General features: G+C 37.5%; 15 non-coding genes across 15 annotated transcripts; all 15 read left to right on the forward strand.

The window, feature by feature from the left end:
- The first annotated feature begins 1388 nt into the window (after positions 1 to 1388).
- Positions 1389 to 1460, forward strand: TRNAC-GCA (transfer RNA cysteine (anticodon GCA)). Its single transcript has one exon. It is a non-coding gene; the product is annotated as a tRNA-Cys (tRNA).
- A 1009-nt stretch (positions 1461 to 2469) lies between these two features.
- On the forward strand, positions 2470 to 2541 carry TRNAC-GCA (transfer RNA cysteine (anticodon GCA)). Its single transcript has one exon. It is a non-coding gene; the product is annotated as a tRNA-Cys (tRNA).
- Positions 2542 to 3552: 1011 nt separating this feature from the next.
- On the forward strand, positions 3553 to 3624 carry TRNAC-GCA (transfer RNA cysteine (anticodon GCA)). Its single transcript has one exon. It is a non-coding gene; the product is annotated as a tRNA-Cys (tRNA).
- A 1005-nt stretch (positions 3625 to 4629) lies between these two features.
- TRNAC-GCA (transfer RNA cysteine (anticodon GCA)) lies at positions 4630 to 4701 on the forward strand. Its single transcript has one exon. It is a non-coding gene; the product is annotated as a tRNA-Cys (tRNA).
- Positions 4702 to 5709: 1008 nt separating this feature from the next.
- On the forward strand, positions 5710 to 5781 carry TRNAC-GCA (transfer RNA cysteine (anticodon GCA)). The gene has a single exon. It is a non-coding gene; the product is annotated as a tRNA-Cys (tRNA).
- A 1009-nt stretch (positions 5782 to 6790) lies between these two features.
- On the forward strand, positions 6791 to 6862 carry TRNAC-GCA (transfer RNA cysteine (anticodon GCA)). Its single transcript has one exon. It is a non-coding gene; the product is annotated as a tRNA-Cys (tRNA).
- Positions 6863 to 7867: 1005 nt separating this feature from the next.
- Positions 7868 to 7939, forward strand: TRNAC-GCA (transfer RNA cysteine (anticodon GCA)). Its single transcript has one exon. It is a non-coding gene; the product is annotated as a tRNA-Cys (tRNA).
- A 1008-nt stretch (positions 7940 to 8947) lies between these two features.
- Positions 8948 to 9019, forward strand: TRNAC-GCA (transfer RNA cysteine (anticodon GCA)). The gene has a single exon. It is a non-coding gene; the product is annotated as a tRNA-Cys (tRNA).
- A 1009-nt stretch (positions 9020 to 10028) lies between these two features.
- On the forward strand, positions 10029 to 10100 carry TRNAC-GCA (transfer RNA cysteine (anticodon GCA)). Its single transcript has one exon. It is a non-coding gene; the product is annotated as a tRNA-Cys (tRNA).
- A 1008-nt stretch (positions 10101 to 11108) lies between these two features.
- Positions 11109 to 11180, forward strand: TRNAC-GCA (transfer RNA cysteine (anticodon GCA)). The gene has a single exon. It is a non-coding gene; the product is annotated as a tRNA-Cys (tRNA).
- Positions 11181 to 12189: 1009 nt separating this feature from the next.
- On the forward strand, positions 12190 to 12261 carry TRNAC-GCA (transfer RNA cysteine (anticodon GCA)). Its single transcript has one exon. It is a non-coding gene; the product is annotated as a tRNA-Cys (tRNA).
- A 1011-nt stretch (positions 12262 to 13272) lies between these two features.
- Positions 13273 to 13344, forward strand: TRNAC-GCA (transfer RNA cysteine (anticodon GCA)). Its single transcript has one exon. It is a non-coding gene; the product is annotated as a tRNA-Cys (tRNA).
- A 1005-nt stretch (positions 13345 to 14349) lies between these two features.
- On the forward strand, positions 14350 to 14421 carry TRNAC-GCA (transfer RNA cysteine (anticodon GCA)). Its single transcript has one exon. It is a non-coding gene; the product is annotated as a tRNA-Cys (tRNA).
- Positions 14422 to 16510: 2089 nt separating this feature from the next.
- TRNAC-GCA (transfer RNA cysteine (anticodon GCA)) lies at positions 16511 to 16582 on the forward strand. Its single transcript has one exon. It is a non-coding gene; the product is annotated as a tRNA-Cys (tRNA).
- A 1009-nt stretch (positions 16583 to 17591) lies between these two features.
- Positions 17592 to 17663, forward strand: TRNAC-GCA (transfer RNA cysteine (anticodon GCA)). The gene has a single exon. It is a non-coding gene; the product is annotated as a tRNA-Cys (tRNA).
- The last annotated feature ends 1007 nt before the right edge of the window (positions 17664 to 18670 follow it).

Below are 18670 nucleotides of genomic sequence, written 5' to 3' on the forward strand. Positions count from 1 at the left end.
GTGATTGTGGTAACCAATCCTCAAATGATAAGGTGTCCCATAAAAACCTCTTCCCCTTTAAGAATGTTTCAAAACAATCATTGTATGTAGAGGCATTGGTCCTATGTACCACTGCCTATTCAAATAAAATAACAATGAAACAAATAAATCTGTTTTTAAATGATCAGTTTTCCTTTAATAAATAATATTAAGGACTACTTCTCCTGTTCCACAGTTTCAAGGTTGTACTTTCTGGCACAACTTAGTATGATCCTCACACTCTTTCATGTTGTACTGATATTTTATCATTCTTATTTTACTGAAAAGCTGGCGATATAGCTCAGTGGTAGAGCATTTGACTGCAGATCAAGAGGTCCCTGGTTGAAATTCGGGTGTCCCCTCAACCTATTTTGATTCTGTTGTTTGTAATTGGGACTTTTCATCAATTCCATTTGGATCATCTTTGACTGAGTCAGTGTTCCCTTGGATATTGCACTTTAATAGCATTTCAGTGTTTCCTGCTCAAAGCCTGTGAGTAAATGCAGTTTTTAACACTCGGCTTGGTATTCCCTTTGGGAAATTTCTGAAACATTGATCAATTTTGGAATTCGGCTCTTCCTTTCACAGCACTAAACAAAGGGAATGGACTATGAAACCAATTGACAACTTTGTTATACTGTTTGGTGCTTTCTTGTATTGCACTGAAGAAATGGCGTATAAAACTTGGCAGTGAAGCAGTCAATCTATTTCTCATTTCACCTTTGTCTTCAGTCTTACATATATTCCACCTCTTCTCTGTGCATGCAAAGTATGTGTTTGTTTGAAGCACTTCACTTTTTGTGCAACCTAGGAACTATTTAATTTCTCCTTAAAAGCTCTGCCTACGTGCAAGATGTACGAACTATCTTTGCAGTTGCAAGAAGGCTGGTCTGAAGAATCAGGCTATTTGCAAACGCAAAGTGGCTTTTTCTGATGTATTAAATGGAAGGTATTCGAAAGGGGTGTTTGGGTGTACCTTCCAAATACCAAATTGTAGTGGTACGTACAAATGTTTTTCCACCATAATTTGGCCCAAAACAATCATACGTCATCACCATCTCAGTGATTGTGGTAACCAATCCTCAAATGATAAGTTGTCCCGTAAAAACCTCTTCCCCTTTAAGAATGTTTCAAAACAATCATTGTATGTAGAGGCATTGGTCCAATGTACGACTGCCTATTCAAATAAAATAACAATGAAACAAATATCTGTTTTTTAAATGATCCAGTTTTCCTTTAATAAATAATATTAAGGACTACTTCTCCTGTTCCACAGTTTCAAGGTTGTACTTTCCTGAACAACTTAGTATGATCCGCACACTCTTTCATGATGTACTGATATTTTGTCATTCTGATTTTACTGAAAAGCTGGGGATATAGCTCAATGGTAGAGCATTTGACTGCAGATCAAGAGGTCCCTGGTTCAAATCCGGGTGTCCCCTCACCCTATTTTGATTCTGTTGTTTGTAATTGGGACTTTTCATCAATACCATTTGGATCATCTTTGACAGAGTCAGTGTTCCCTTGGATATTGCACTTTAATAGCATTTCAGTGTTTCCTGCTCAAAACCTGTGAGTAAATGCAGTTTTTAACACTCGGCTTGGTATTCCCTTTGGGAAATTTCTGTAACATCATTGATCAATTTTTTAATTCGGCTCTTCCTTTCACAGCACTAAAAAAAGGGAATGGACTATGAAACCAATTGACAACTTTGTTATACTATTTGGTGCTTTCTTGTATTGCACTGAAGAAATGGCGTATAAAACTTGGCAGGTAAGCAGTCAATCTATTTCTCATTTCACCTCTGTCTTCAGTCTTACATATATTTCACCTCTTCTCTGTGCATGCAAAGTATGTGTTTGTTTGAAGCACTTCATTTTTGTGCAACATAGGAACTATTTAATTTCTCCTCAAAAGCTCTGCCTACTTGCAAGATGTACGAACTATCATTGCAGTTGCAAGAAGGCTGGTCTGAAGAATCAGGCCATTTGCAAACGCAAAATGGCTTTTTCTGATGTATTAAATGGAAGGTATTCGAAAGGGGTGTTTGGGTGTACCTTTCAAATACCGAATTGTAGTGGTACGTAGAAATGTTTTTCCACCATAATTTGGCCAAAACAATCATACTTCATCACCATCTCCGTGATTGTGGTAACCAATCCTCAAATGATAAGGTGTCCCGTAAAAACCTCTTCCCCTTTAAGAATGTGTCAAAACAATCATTGTATGTAGAGGCATTGGTCCTATGTACCACTGCCTATTCAAATAAAATAACAATGAAACAAATAAATCTGTTTTTAAATGATCCAGTTTTCCTTTAATAAATAATATCAAGGACTATTTCTCCTGTTCCACAGTTTCAAGGTTGTACTTCTGGCACAACTTAGTATGATCCTCACACTCTTTCATGATGTACTGATATTATGTCATTCTGATTTTACTGAAAAGCTGGGGATATAGCTCAGTGGTAGAGCATTTGACTGCAGATCAAGAGGTCCCTGGTTCAAATCCGGGTGTCCCCTCACCCTATTTTGATTCTGTTGTTTGTAATTGGTACTTTTCATCAATTCCATTTGGATCATCTTTGACAGAGTCAGTGTTCCCTTGGATATTGCACTTTAATAGCATTTCAGTGTTTCCTGCTCAAAGCCTGTGAGTAAATGCAGTTTTTAACACTCTGCTTGGTATTCCCTTTGGGAAATTTCTGAAACATCATTGATCAATTTTGGAATTCGGCTCTTCCTTTCACAGCACTAAACAAAGGGAATGGACTATGAAACCAATTGACAACTTTGTTATACTGTTTGGTGCTTTCTTGTATTGCACTGAAGAAATGGCGTATAAAACTTGGCAGCGAAGCAGTCAATCTATTTCTCATTTCACCTTTGTCTTCAGTCTTACATATATTCCACCTCTTCTCTGTGCATGCAAAGTATGTGTTTGTTTGAAGCACTTCACTTTTTGTGCAACCTAGGAACTATTTAATTTCTCCTTAAAAGCTCTGCCTACGTGCAAGATGTACGAACTATCTTTGCAGTTGCAAGAAGGCTGGTCTGAAGAATCAGGCTATTTGCAAACGCAAAGTGGCTTTTTCTGATGTATTAAATGGAAGGTATTCGAAAGGGGTGTTTGGGTGTACCTTCCAAATACCGAATTGTAGTGGTACGTACAAATGTTTTTCCACCATAATTTGGCCCAAAACAATCATACTTCATCACCATCTCAGTGATTGTGGTAACCAATCCTCAAATGATAAGTTGTCCCGTAAAAACCTCTTCCCCTTTAAGAATGTTTCAAAACAATCATTGTATGTAGAGGCATGGGTCCAATGTACGACTGCCTATTCAAATAAAATAACAATTAAACAAATATCTGTTTTTTAAATGATCCAGTTTTCCTTTAATAAATAATATTAAGGACTACTTCTCCTGTTCCACAGTTTCAAGGTTGTACTTTCTGGCACAACTTAGTATGATCCTCACACTCTTTCATGATGTACTGATATTTTGTCATTCTGATTTTACTGAAAAACTGGGGATATAGCTCAGTGGTAGAGCATTTGACTGCAGATCAAGAGGTCCCTGGTTCAAATCCGGGTGTCCCCTCACCCTATTTTGATTCTGTTGTTTGTAATTGGTACTTTTCATCAATTCCATTTGGATCATCTTTGACAGAGTCAGTGTTCCCTTGGATATTGCACTTTAATAGCATTTCAGTGTTTCCTGCTCAAAACCTGTGAGTAAATGCAGTTTTTAACACTCGGCTTGGTATTCCCTTTGGGAAATTTCTGAAACATCATTGATCAATTTTGGAATTCGGCTCTTCCTTTCACAGCACTAAACAAAGGGAATGGACTATGAAACCAATTGACAACTTTGTTATACTGTTTGGTGCTTTCTTGTATTGCACTGAAGAAATGGCGTATAAAACTTGGCAGCGAAGCAGTCAATCTATTTCTCATTTCACCTGTGTCTTCAGTCTTACATATATTCCACCTCTTCTCTGTGCATGCAAAGTATGTGTTTGTTTGAAGCACTTCATTTTTGTGCAACGTAGGAACTATTTAATTTCTCCTTAAAAGCTCTGCCTACGTGCAAGATGTACGAACTATCATTGCAGTTGCAAGAAGGCTGGTCTGAAGAATCAGGCCATTTGCAAACGCAAAATGGCTTTTCTATTAAATGGAAGGTATTCGAAAGGGGTGTTTGGGTGTACCTTCCAAATACCGAATTGTAGTGGTACGTAGAAATGTTTTTCCACCATAATTTGGCCAAAACAATCATACTTCATCACCATCTCCGTGATTGTGGTAACCAATCCTCAAATGATAAGGTGTCCCGTAAAAACCTCTACCCCTTTAAGAATGTTTCAAAACAATCATTGTATGTAGAGGCATTGGTCCTAGGTACCACTGCCTATTCAAATAAAATAACAATGAAACAAATAAATCTGTTTTTTAACTGATCCAGTTTTCCTTTAATAAATAATATTAAGGACTACTTCTCCTGTTCCACAGTTTCAAGGTTGTACTTTCTGGCACAACTTAGTATGATCCTCACACTCTTTCATGATGTACTGATATTTTGTCATTCTTATTTTACTGAAAAGCTGGGGATATAGCTCAGTGGTAGAGCATTTGACTGCAGATCAAGAGGTCCCTGGTTCAAATCCGGGTGTCCCCTCACCCTATTTTGATTCTGTTGTTTGTAATTGGGACTTTTCATCAATTCCATTTGGATCATCTTTGACTGAGTCAGTGTTCCCTTGGATATTGCACTTTAATAGCATTTCAGTGTTTCCTGCTCAAAGCCTGTGAGTAAATGCAGTTTTTAACACTCGGCTTGGTATTCCCTTTGGGAAATTTCTGAAACATTGATCAATTTTGGAATTCGGCTCTTCCTTTCACAGCACTAAACAAAGGGAATGGACTATGAAACCAATTGACAACTTTGTTATACTGTTTGGTGCTTTCTTGTATTGCACTGAAGAAATGGCGTATAAAACTTGGCAGCGAAGCAGTCAATCTATTTCTCATTTCACCTTTGTCTTTAGTCTTACATATATTCCACCTCTTCTCTGTGCATGCAAAGTATGTGTTTGTTTGAAGCACTTCACTTTTTGTGCAACCTAGGAACTATTTAATTTCTCCTTAAAAGCTCTGCCTACGTGCAAGATGTACGAACTATCTTTGCAGTTGCAAGAAGGCTGGTCTGAAGAATCAGGCTATTTGCAAACGCAAAGTGGCTTTTTCTGATGTATTAAATGGAAGGTATTCGAAAGGGGTGTTTGGGTGTACCTTCCAAATACCAAATTGTAGTGGTACGTCCAAATGTTTTTCCACCATAATTTGGCCCAAAACAATCATACGTCATCACCATCTCAGTGATTGTGGTAACCAATCCTCAAATGATAAGTTGTCCCGTAAAAACCTCTTCCCCTTTAAGAATGTTTCAAAACAATCATTGTATGTAGAGGCATTGGTCCAATGTACGACTGCCTATTCAAATAAAATAACAATGAAACAAATATCTGTTTTTTAAATGATCCAGTTTTCCTTTAATAAATAATATTAAGGACTACTTCTCCTGTTCCACAGTTTCAAGGTTGTACTTTCTGGCACAACTTAGTATGATCCGCACACTCTTTCATGATGTACTGATATTTTGTCATTCTGATTTTACTGAAAAGCTGGGGATATAGCTCAATGGTAGAGCATTTGACTGCAGATCAAGAGGTCCCTGGTTCAAATCCGGGTGTCCCCTCACCCTATTTTGATTCTGTTGTTTGTAATTGGGACTTTTCATCAATACCATTTGGATCATCTTTGACAGAGTCAGTGTTCCCTTGGATATTGCACTTTAATAGCATTTCAGTGTTTCCTGCTCAAAACCTGTGAGTAAATGCAGTTTTTAACACTCGGCTTGGTATTCCCTTTGGGAAATTTCTGTAACATCATTGATCAATTTTTTAATTCGGCTCTTCCTTTCACAGCACTAAAAAAAGGGAATGGACTATGAAACCAATTGACAACTTTGTTATACTATTTGGTGCTTTCTTGTATTGCACTGAAGAAATGGCGTATAAAACTTGGCAGGTAAGCAGTCAATCTATTTCTCATTTCACCTCTGTCTTCAGTCTTACATATATTTCACCTCTTCTCTGTGCATGCAAAGTATGTGTTTGTTTGAAGCACTTCATTTTTGTGCAACATAGGAACTATTTAATTTCTCCTCAAAAGCTCTGCCTACTTGCAAGATGTACGAACTATCATTGCAGTTGCAAGAAGGCTGGTCTGAAGAATCAGGCCATTTGCAAACGCAAAATGGCTTTTTCTGATGTATTAAATGGAAGGTATTCGAAAGGGGTGTTTGGGTGTACCTTCCAAATACCGAATTGTAGTGGTACGTAGAAATGTTTTTCCACCATAATTTGGCCAAAACAATCATACTTCATCACCATCTCCGTGATTGTGGTAACCAATCCTCAAATGATAAGGTGTCCCGTAAAAACCTCTTCCCCTTTAAGAATGTTTCAAAACAATCATTGTATGTAGAGGCATTGGTCCTATGTACCACTGCCTATTCAAATAAAATAACAATGAAACAAATAAATCTGTTTTTAAATGATCCAGTTTTCCTTTAATAAATAATATCAAGGACTATTTCTCCTGTTCCACAGTTTCAAGGTTGTACTTCTGGCACAACTTAGTATGATCCTCACACTCTTTCATGATGTACTGATATTATGTCATTCTTATTTTACTGAAAAGCTGGGGATATAGCTCAGTGGTAGAGCATTTGACTGCAGATCAAGAGGTCCCTGGTTCAAATCCGGGTGTCCCCTCACCCTATTTTGATTCTGTTGTTTGTAATTGGTACTTTTCATCAATTCCATTTGGATCATCTTTGACAGAGTCAGTGTTCCCTTGGATATTGCACTTTAATAGCATTTCAGTGTTTCCTGCTCAAAGCCTGTGAGTAAATGCAGTTTTTAACACTCTGCTTGGTATTCCCTTTGGGAAATTTCTGAAACATCATTGATCAATTTTGGAATTCGGCTCTTCCTTTCACAGCACTAAACAAAGGGAATGGACTATGAAACCAATTGACAACTTTGTTATACTGTTTGGTGCTTTCTTGTATTGCACTGAAGAAATGGCGTATAAAACTTGGCAGCGAAGCAGTCAATCTATTTCTCATTTCACCTGTGTCTTCAGTCTTACATATATTCCACCTCTTCTCTGTGCATGCAAAGTATGTGTTTGTTTGAAGCACTTCATTTTTGTGCAACGTAGGAACTATTTAATTTCTCCTTAAAAGCTCTGCCTACGTGCAAGATGTACGAACTATCATTGCAGTTGCAAGAAGGCTGGTCTGAAGAATCAGGCCATTTGCAAACGCAAAATGGCTTTTCTATTAAATGGAAGGTATTCGAAAGGGGTGTTTGGGTGTACCTTCCAAATACCGAATTGTAGTGGTACGTAGAAATGTTTTTCCACCATAATTTGGCCAAAACAATCATACTTCATCACCATCTCCGTGATTGTGGTAACCAATCCTCAAATGATAAGGTGTCCCGTAAAAACCTCTACCCCTTTAAGAATGTTTCAAAACAATCATTGTATGTAGAGGCATTGGTCCTAGGTACCACTGCCTATTCAAATAAAATAACAATGAAACAAATAAATCTGTTTTTTAACTGATCCAGTTTTCCTTTAATAAATAATATTAAGGACTACTTCTCCTGTTCCACAGTTTCAAGGTTGTACTTTCTGGCACAACTTAGTATGATCCTCACACTCTTTCATGATGTACTGATATTTTGTCATTCTTATTTTACTGAAAAGCTGGGGATATAGCTCAGTGGTAGAGCATTTGACTGCAGATCAAGAGGTCCCTGGTTCAAATCCGGGTGTCCCCTCACCCTATTTTGATTCTGTTGTTTGTAATTGGGACTTTTCATCAATTCCATTTGGATCATCTTTGACTGAGTCAGTGTTCCCTTGGATATTGCACTTTAATAGCATTTCAGTGTTTCCTGCTCAAAGCCTGTGAGTAAATGCAGTTTTTAACACTCGGCTTGGTATTCCCTTTGGGAAATTTCTGAAACATTGATCAATTTTGGAATTCGGCTCTTCCTTTCACAGCACTAAACAAAGGGAATGGACTATGAAACCAATTGACAACTTTGTTATACTGTTTGGTGCTTTCTTGTATTGCACTGAAGAAATGGCGTATAAAACTTGGCAGCGAAGCAGTCAATCTATTTCTCATTTCACCTTTGTCTTTAGTCTTACATATATTCCACCTCTTCTCTGTGCATGCAAAGTATGTGTTTGTTTGAAGCACTTCACTTTTTGTGCAACCTAGGAACTATTTAATTTCTCCTTAAAAGCTCTGCCTACGTGCAAGATGTACGAACTATCTTTGCAGTTGCAAGAAGGCTGGTCTGAAGAATCAGGCTATTTGCAAACGCAAAGTGGCTTTTTCTGATGTATTAAATGGAAGGTATTCGAAAGGGGTGTTTGGGTGTACCTTCCAAATACCAAATTGTAGTGGTACGTCCAAATGTTTTTCCACCATAATTTGGCCCAAAACAATCATACGTCATCACCATCTCAGTGATTGTGGTAACCAATCCTCAAATGATAAGTTGTCCCGTAAAAACCTCTTCCCCTTTAAGAATGTTTCAAAACAATCATTGTATGTAGAGGCATTGGTCCAATGTACGACTGCCTATTCAAATAAAATAACAATGAAACAAATATCTGTTTTTTAAATGATCCAGTTTTCCTTTAATAAATAATATTAAGGACTACTTCTCCTGTTCCACAGTTTCAAGGTTGTACTTTCTGGCACAACTTAGTATGATCCGCACACTCTTTCATGATGTACTGATATTTTGTCATTCTGATTTTACTGAAAAGCTGGGGATATAGCTCAATGGTAGAGCATTTGACTGCAGATCAAGAGGTCCCTGGTTCAAATCCGGGTGTCCCCTCACCCTATTTTGATTCTGTTGTTTGTAATTGGGACTTTTCATCAATACCATTTGGATCATCTTTGACAGAGTCAGTGTTCCCTTGGATATTGCACTTTAATAGCATTTCAGTGTTTCCTGCTCAAAACCTGTGAGTAAATGCAGTTTTTAACACTCGGCTTGGTATTCCCTTTGGGAAATTTCTGTAACATCATTGATCAATTTTTTAATTCGGCTCTTCCTTTCACAGCACTAAAAAAAGGGAATGGACTATGAAACCAATTGACAACTTTGTTATACTATTTGGTGCTTTCTTGTATTGCACTGAAGAAATGGCGTATAAAACTTGGCAGGTAAGCAGTCAATCTATTTCTCATTTCACCTCTGTCTTCAGTCTTACATATATTTCACCTCTTCTCTGTGCATGCAAAGTATGTGTTTGTTTGAAGCACTTCATTTTTGTGCAACATAGGAACTATTTAATTTCTCCTCAAAAGCTCTGCCTACTTGCAAGATGTACGAACTATCATTGCAGTTGCAAGAAGGCTGGTCTGAAGAATCAGGCCATTTGCAAACGCAAAATGGCTTTTTCTGATGTATTAAATGGAAGGTATTCGAAAGGGGTGTTTGGGTGTACCTTCCAAATACCGAATTGTAGTGGTACGTAGAAATGTTTTTCCACCATAATTTGGCCAAAACAATCATACTTCATCACCATCTCCGTGATTGTGGTAACCAATCCTCAAATGATAAGGTGTCCCGTAAAAACCTCTTCCCCTTTAAGAATGTTTCAAAACAATCATTGTATGTAGAGGCATTGGTCCTATGTACCACTGCCTATTCAAATAAAATAACAATGAAACAAATAAATCTGTTTTTAAATGATCCAGTTTTCCTTTAATAAATAATATCAAGGACTATTTCTCCTGTTCCACAGTTTCAAGGTTGTACTTCTGGCACAACTTAGTATGATCCTCACACTCTTTCATGATGTACTGATATTATGTCATTCTTATTTTACTGAAAAGCTGGGGATATAGCTCAGTGGTAGAGCATTTGACTGCAGATCAAGAGGTCCCTGGTTCAAATCCGGGTGTCCCCTCACCCTATTTTGATTCTGTTGTTTGTAATTGGGACTTTTCATCAATTCCATTTGGATCATCTTTGACTGAGTCAGTGTTCCCTTGGATATTGCACTTTAATAGCATTTCAGTGTTTCCTGCTCAAAGCCTGTGAGTAAATGCAGTTTTTAACACTCGGCTTGGTATTCCCTTTGGGAAATTTCTGAAACATTGATCAATTTTGGAATTCGGCTCTTCCTTTCACAGCACTAAACAAAGGGAATGGACTATGAAACCAATTGACAACTTTGTTATACTGTTTGGTGCTTTCTTGTATTGCACTGAAGAAATGGCGTATAAAACTTGGCAGCGAAGCAGTCAATCTATTTCTCATTTCACCTTTGTCTTTAGTCTTACATATATTCCACCTCTTCTCTGTGCATGCAAAGTATGTGTTTGTTTGAAGCACTTCACTTTTTGTGCAACCTAGGAACTATTTAATTTCTCCTTAAAAGCTCTGCCTACGTGCAAGATGTACGAACTATCTTTGCAGTTGCAAGAAGGCTGGTCTGAAGAATCAGGCTATTTGCAAACGCAAAGTGGCTTTTTCTGATGTATTAAATGGAAGGTATTCGAAAGGGGTGTTTGGGTGTACCTTCCAAATACCAAATTGTAGTGGTACGTCCAAATGTTTTTCCACCATAATTTGGCCCAAAACAATCATACGTCATCACCATCTCAGTGATTGTGGTAACCAATCCTCAAATGATAAGTTGTCCCGTAAAAACCTCTTCCCCTTTAAGAATGTTTCAAAACAATCATTGTATGTAGAGGCATTGGTCCAATGTACGACTGCCTATTCAAATAAAATAACAATGAAACAAATATCTGTTTTTTAAATGATCCAGTTTTCCTTTAATAAATAATATTAAGGACTACTTCTCCTGTTCCACAGTTTCAAGGTTGTACTTTCTGGCACAACTTAGTATGATCCGCACACTCTTTCATGATGTACTGATATTTTGTCATTCTGATTTTACTGAAAAGCTGGGGATATAGCTCAATGGTAGAGCATTTGACTGCAGATCAAGAGGTCCCTGGTTCAAATCCGGGTGTCCCCTCACCCTATTTTGATTCTGTTGTTTGTAATTGGGACTTTTCATCAATACCATTTGGATCATCTTTGACAGAGTCAGTGTTCCCTTGGATATTGCACTTTAATAGCATTTCAGTGTTTCCTGCTCAAAACCTGTGAGTAAATGCAGTTTTTAACACTCGGCTTGGTATTCCCTTTGGGAAATTTCTGTAACATCATTGATCAATTTTTTAATTCGGCTCTTCCTTTCACAGCACTAAAAAAAGGGAATGGACTATGAAACCAATTGACAACTTTGTTATACTATTTGGTGCTTTCTTGTATTGCACTGAAGAAATGGCGTATAAAACTTGGCAGGTAAGCAGTCAATCTATTTCTCATTTCACCTCTGTCTTCAGTCTTACATATATTTCACCTCTTCTCTGTGCATGCAAAGTATGTGTTTGTTTGAAGCACTTCATTTTTGTGCAACATAGGAACTATTTAATTTCTCCTCAAAAGCTCTGCCTACTTGCAAGATGTACGAACTATCATTGCAGTTGCAAGAAGGCTGGTCTGAAGAATCAGGCCATTTGCAAACGCAAAATGGCTTTTTCTGATGTATTAAATGGAAGGTATTCGAAAGGGGTGTTTGGGTGTACCTTCCAAATACCGAATTGTAGTGGTACGTAGAAATGTTTTTCCACCATAATTTGGCCAAAACAATCATACTTCATCACCATCTCCGTGATTGTGGTAACCAATCCTCAAATGATAAGGTGTCCCGTAAAAACCTCTTCCCCTTTAAGAATGTTTCAAAACAATCATTGTATGTAGAGGCATTGGTCCTATGTACCACTGCCTATTCAAATAAAATAACAATGAAACAAATAAATCTGTTTTTAAATGATCCAGTTTTCCTTTAATAAATAATATCAAGGACTATTTCTCCTGTTCCACAGTTTCAAGGTTGTACTTCTGGCACAACTTAGTATGATCCTCACACTCTTTCATGATGTACTGATATTATGTCATTCTTATTTTACTGAAAAGCTGGGGATATAGCTCAGTGGTAGAGCATTTGACTGCAGATCAAGAGGTCCCTGGTTCAAATCCGGGTGTCCCCTCACCCTATTTTGATTCTGTTGTTTGTAATTGGTACTTTTCATCAATTCCATTTGGATCATCTTTGACAGAGTCAGTGTTCCCTTGGATATTGCACTTTAATAGCATTTCAGTGTTTCCTGCTCAAAGCCTGTGAGTAAATGCAGTTTTTAACACTCTGCTTGGTATTCCCTTTGGGAAATTTCTGAAACATCATTGATCAATTTTGGAATTCGGCTCTTCCTTTCACAGCACTAAACAAAGGGAATGGACTATGAAACCAATTGACAACTTTGTTATACTGTTTGGTGCTTTCTTGTATTGCACTGAAGAAATGGCGTATAAAACTTGGCAGCGAAGCAGTCAATCTATTTCTCATTTCACCTTTGTCTTCAGTCTTACATATATTCCACCTCTTCTCTGTGCATGCAAAGTATGTGTTTGTTTGAAGCACTTCACTTTTTGTGCAACCTAGGAACTATTTAATTTCTCCTTAAAAGCTCTGCCTACGTGCAAGATGTACGAACTATCTTTGCAGTTGCAAGAAGGCTGGTCTGAAGAATCAGGCTATTTGCAAACGCAAAGTGGCTTTTTCTGATGTATTAAATGGAAGGTATTCGAAAGGGGTGTTTGGGTGTACCTTCCAAATACCGAATTGTAGTGGTACGTACAAATGTTTTTCCACCATAATTTGGCCCAAAACAATCATACTTCATCACCATCTCAGTGATTGTGGTAACCAATCCTCAAATGATAAGTTGTCCCGTAAAAACCTCTTCCCCTTTAAGAATGTTTCAAAACAATCATTGTATGTAGAGGCATGGGTCCAATGTACGACTGCCTATTCAAATAAAATAACAATTAAACAAATATCTGTTTTTTAAATGATCCAGTTTTCCTTTAATAAATAATATTAAGGACTACTTCTCCTGTTCCACAGTTTCAAGGTTGTACTTTCTGGCACAACTTAGTATGATCCTCACACTCTTTCATGATGTACTGATATTTTGTCATTCTGATTTTACTGGAAAACTGGGGATATAGCTCAGTGGTACAGCATTTGACTGCAGATCAAGAGGTCCCTGGTTCAAATCCGGGTGTCCCCTCACCCTATTTTGATTCTGTTGTTTGTAATTGGTACTTTTCATCAATTCCATTTGGATCATCTTTGACAGAGTCAGTGTTCCCTTGGATATTGCACTTTAATAGCATTTCAGTGTTTCCTGCTCAAAACCTGTGAGTAAATGCAGTTTTTAACACTCGGCTTGGTATTCCCTTTGGGAAATTTCTGAAACATCATTGATCAAATTTGGAATTCGGCTCTTCCTTTCACAGCACTAAACAAAGGGAATGGACTATGAAACCAATTGACAACTTTGTTATACTGTTTGGTGCTTTCTTGTATTGCACTGAAGAAATGGCGTATAAAACTTGGCAGCGAAGCAGTCAATCTATTTCTCATTTCACCTGTGTCTTCAGTCTTACATATATTCCACCTCTTCTCTGTGCATGCAAAGTATGTGTTTGTTTGAAGCACTTCATTTTTGTGCAACGTAGGAACTATTTAATTTCTCCTTAAAAGCTCTGCCTACGTGCAAGATGTACGAACTATCATTGCAGTTGCAAGAAGGCTGGTCTGAAGAATCAGGCCATTTGCAAACGCAAAATGGCTTTTCTATTAAATGGAAGGTATTCGAAAGGGGTGTTTGGGTGTACCTTCCAAATACCGAATTGTAGTGGTACGTAGAAATGTTTTTCCACCATAATTTGGCCAAAACAATCATACTTCATCACCATCTCCGTGATTGTGGTAACCAATCCTCAAATGATAAGGTGTCCCGTAAAAACCTCTACCCCTTTAAGAATGTTTCAAAACAATCATTGTATGTAGAGGCATTGGTCCTAGGTACCACTGCCTATTCAAATAAAATAACAATGAAACAAATAAATCTGTTTTTTAACTGATCCAGTTTTCCTTTAATAAATAATATTAAGGACTACTTCTCCTGTTCCACAGTTTCAAGGTTGTACTTTCTGGCACAACTTAGTATGATCCTCACACTCTTTCAGGATGTACTGATATTTTGTCATTCTTATTTTACTGAAAAGCTGGGGATATAGCTCAGTGGTAGAGCATTTGACTGCAGATCAAGAGGTCCCTGGTTCAAATCCGGGTGTCCCCTCACCCTATTTTGATTCTGTTGTTTGTAATTGGGACTTTTCATCAATTCCATTTGGATCATCTTTGACTGAGTCAGTGTTCCCTTGGATATTGCACTTTAATAGCATTTCAGTGTTTCCTGCTCAAAGCCTGTGAGTAAATGCAGTTTTTAACACTCGGCTTGGTATTCCCTTTGGGAAATTTCTGAAACATTGATCAATTTTGGAATTCGGCTCTTCCTTTCACAGCACTAAACAAAGGGAATGGACTATGAAACCAATTGACAACTTTGTTATACTGTTTGGTGCTTTCTTGTATTGCACTGAAGAAATGGCGTATAAAACTTGGCAGCGAAGCAGTCAATCTATTTCTCATTTCACCTTTGTCTTTAGTCTTACATATATTCCACCTCTTCTCTGTGCATGCAAAGTATGTGTTTGTTTGAAGCACTTCACTTTTTGTGCAACCTAGGAACTATTTAATTTCTCCTTAAAAGCTCTGCCTACGTGCAAGATGTACGAACTATCTTTGCAGTTGCAAGAAGGCTGGTCTGAAGAATCAGGCTATTTGCAAACGCAAAGTGGCTTTTTCTGATGTATTAAATGGAAGGTATTCGAAAGGGGTGTTTGGGTGTACCTTCCAAATACCGAATTGTAGTTGTACGTACAAATGTTTTTCCACCATAATTTGGCCCAAAACAATCATACTTCATCACCATCTCAGTGATTGTGGTAACCAATCCTCAAATGATAAGTTGTCCCGTAAAAACCTCTTCCCCTTTAAGAATGTTTCAAAACAATCATTGTATGAAGAGGCATTGGTCCAATGTACCACTGCCTATTCAAATAAAATAACAATGAAACAAATAAATCTGTTTTTAAATGATCCAGTTTTCCTTTAATAAATAATATTAAGGACTACTTCTCCTGTTCCACAGTTTCAAGGTTGTACTTTCTGGCACAACTTAGTATGATCCTCACACTCTTTCATGTTGTACTGATATTTTGTCATTCTTATTTTACTGAAAAGCTGGGGATATAGCTCAGTGGTAGAGCATTTGACTGCAGATCAAGAGGTCCCTGGTTGAAATTCGGGTGTCCCCTCAACCTATTTTGATTCTGTTGTTTGTAATTGGGACTTTTCATCAATTCCATTTGGATCATCTTTGACTGAGTCAGTGTTCCCTTGGATATTGCACTTTAATAGCATTTCAGTGTTTCCTGCTCAAAGCCTGTGAGTAAATTCAGTTTTTAACACTCGGCTTGGTATTCCCTTTGGGAAATTTCTGAAACATTGATCAATTTTGGAATTCGGCTCTTCCTTTCACAGCACTAAGCAAAGGGAATGGACTATGAAACCAATTGACAACTTTGTTATACTGTTTGGTGCTTTCTTGTATTGCACTGAAGAAATGGCGTATAAAACTTGGCAGCGAAGCAGTCAATCTATTTCTCATTTCACCTTTGTCTTCAGTCTTACATATATTCCACCTCTTCTCTGTGCATGCAAAGTATGTGTTTGTTTGAAGCACTTCACTTTTTGTGCAACCTAGGAACTATTTAATTTCTCCTTAAAAGCTCTGCCTACGTGCAAGATGTACGAACTATCTTTGCAGTTGCAAGAAGGCTGGTCTGAAGAATCAGGCTATTTGCAAACGCAAAGTGGCTTTTTCTGATGTATTAAATGGAAGGTATTCGAAAGGGGTGTTTGGGTGTACCTTCCAAATACCAAATTGTAGTGGTACGTCCAAATGTTTTTCCACCATAATTTGGCCCAAAACAATCATACGTCATCACCATCTCAGTGATTGTGGTAACCAATCCTCAAATGATAAGTTGTCACGTAAAAACCTCTTCCCCTTTAAGAATGTTTCAAAACAATCATTGTATGTAGAGGCATTGGTCCAATGTACGACTGCGTATTCAAATAAAATAACAATGAAACAAATATCTGTTTTTTAAATGATCCAGTTTTCCTTTAATAAATAATATTAAGGACTACTTCTCCTGTTCCACAGTTTCAAGGTTGTACTTTCTGGCACAACTTAGTATGATCCGCACACTCTTTCATGATGTACTGATATTTTGTCATTCTGATTTTACTGAAAAGCTGGGGATATAGCTCAATGGTAGAGCATTTGACTGCAGATCAAGAGGTCCCTGGTTCAAATCCGGGTGTCCCCTCACCCTATTTTGATTCTGTTGTTTGTAATTGGGACTTTTCATCAATACCATTTGGATCATCTTTGACAGAGTCAGTGTTCCCTTGGATATTGCACTTTAATAGCATTTCAGTGTTTCCTGCTCAAAACCTGTGAGTAAATGCAGTTTTTAACACTCGGCTTGGTATTCCCTTTGCGAAATTTCTGTAACATCATTGATCAATTTTTTAATTCGGCTCTTCCTTTCACAGCACTAAAAAAAGGGAATGGACTATGAAACCAATTGACAACTTTGTTATACTATTTGGTGCTTTCTTGTATTGCACTGAAGAAATGGCGTATAAAACTTGGCAGGTAAGCAGTCAATCTATTTCTCATTTCACCTCTGTCTTCAGTCTTACATATATTTCACCTCTTCTCTGTGCATGCAAAGTATGTGTTTGTTTGAAGCACTTCATTTTTGTGCAACATAGGAACTATTTAATTTCTCCTCAAAAGCTCTGCCTACTTGCAAGATGTACGAACTATCATTGCAGTTGCAAGAAGGCTGGTCTGAAGAATCAGGCCATTTGCAAACGCAAAATGGCTTTTTCTGATGTATTAAATGGAAGGTATTCGAAAGGGGTGTTTGGGTGTACCTTCCAAATACCGAATTGTAGTGGTACGTAGAAATGTTTTTCCACCATAATTTGGCCAAAACAATCATACTTCATCACCATCTCCGTGATTGTGGTAACCAATCCTCAAATGATAAGGTGTCCCGTAAAAACCTCTTCCCCTTTAAGAATGTTTCAAAACAATCATTGTATGTAGAGGCATTGGTCCTATGTACCACTGCCTATTCAAATAAAATAACAATGAAACAAATAAATCTGTTTTTAAATGATCCAGTTTTCCTTTAATAAATAATATCAAGGACTATTTCTCCTGTTCCACAGTTTCAAGGTTGTACTTCTGGCACAACTTAGTATGATCCTCACACTCTTTCATGATGTACTGATATTATGTCATTCTTATTTTACTGAAAAGCTGGGGATATAGCTCAGTGGTAGAGCATTTGACTGCAGATCAAGAGGTCCCTGGTTCAAATCCGGGTGTCCCCTCACCCTATTTTGATTCTGTTGTTTGTAATTGGTACTTTTCATCAATTCCATTTGGATCATCTTTGACAGAGTCAGTGTTCCCTTGGATATTGCACTTTAATAGCATTTCAGTGTTTCCTGCTCAAAGCCTGTGAGTAAATGCAGTTTTTAACACTCGGCTTGGTATTCCCTTTGGGAAATTTCTGAAACATCATTGATCAATTTTGGAATTCGGCTCTTCCTTTCACAGCACTAAACAAAGGGAATGGACTATGAAACCAATTGACAACTTTGTTATACTGTTTGGTGCTTTCTTGTATTGCACTGAAGAAATGGCGTATAAAACTTGGCAGCGAAGCAGTCAATCTATTTCTCATTTCACCTTTGTCTTCAGTCTTACATATATTCCACCTCTTCTCTGTGCATGCAAAGTATGTGTTTGTTTGAAGCACTTCACTTTTTGTGCAACCTAGGAACTATTTAATTTCTCCTTAAAAGCTCTGCCTACGTGCAAGATGTACGAACTATCTTTGCAGTTGCAAGAAGGCTGGTCTGAAGAATCAGGCTATTTGCAAACGCAAAGTGGCTTTTTCTGATGTATTAAATGGAAGGTATTCGAAAGGGGTGTTTGGGTGTACCTTCCAAATACCGAATTGTAGTGGTACGTACAAATGTTTTTCCACCATAATTTGGCCCAAAACAATCATACTTCATCACCATCTCAGTGATTGCGGTAACCAATCCTCAAATGATAAGTTGTCCCGTAAAAACCTCTTCCCCTTTAAGAATGTTTCAAAACAATCATTGTATGTAGAGGCATTGGTCCAATGTACGACTGCCTATTCAAATAAAATAACAATTAAATAAATATCTGTTTTTTAAATGATCCAGTTTTCCTTTAATAAATAAAATTAAGGACTACTTCTCCTGTTCCACAGTTTCAAGGTTGTACTTTCTGGCACAACTTAGTATGATCCTCACACTCTTTCATGATGTACTGATATTTTGTCATTCTGATTTTACTGAAA

This window comes from Lissotriton helveticus, chromosome 1_2 (assembly GCF_964261635.1).
Source record: "Lissotriton helveticus chromosome 1_2, aLisHel1.1, whole genome shotgun sequence".
NCBI lineage: Eukaryota > Metazoa > Chordata > Amphibia > Caudata > Salamandridae > Lissotriton > Lissotriton helveticus.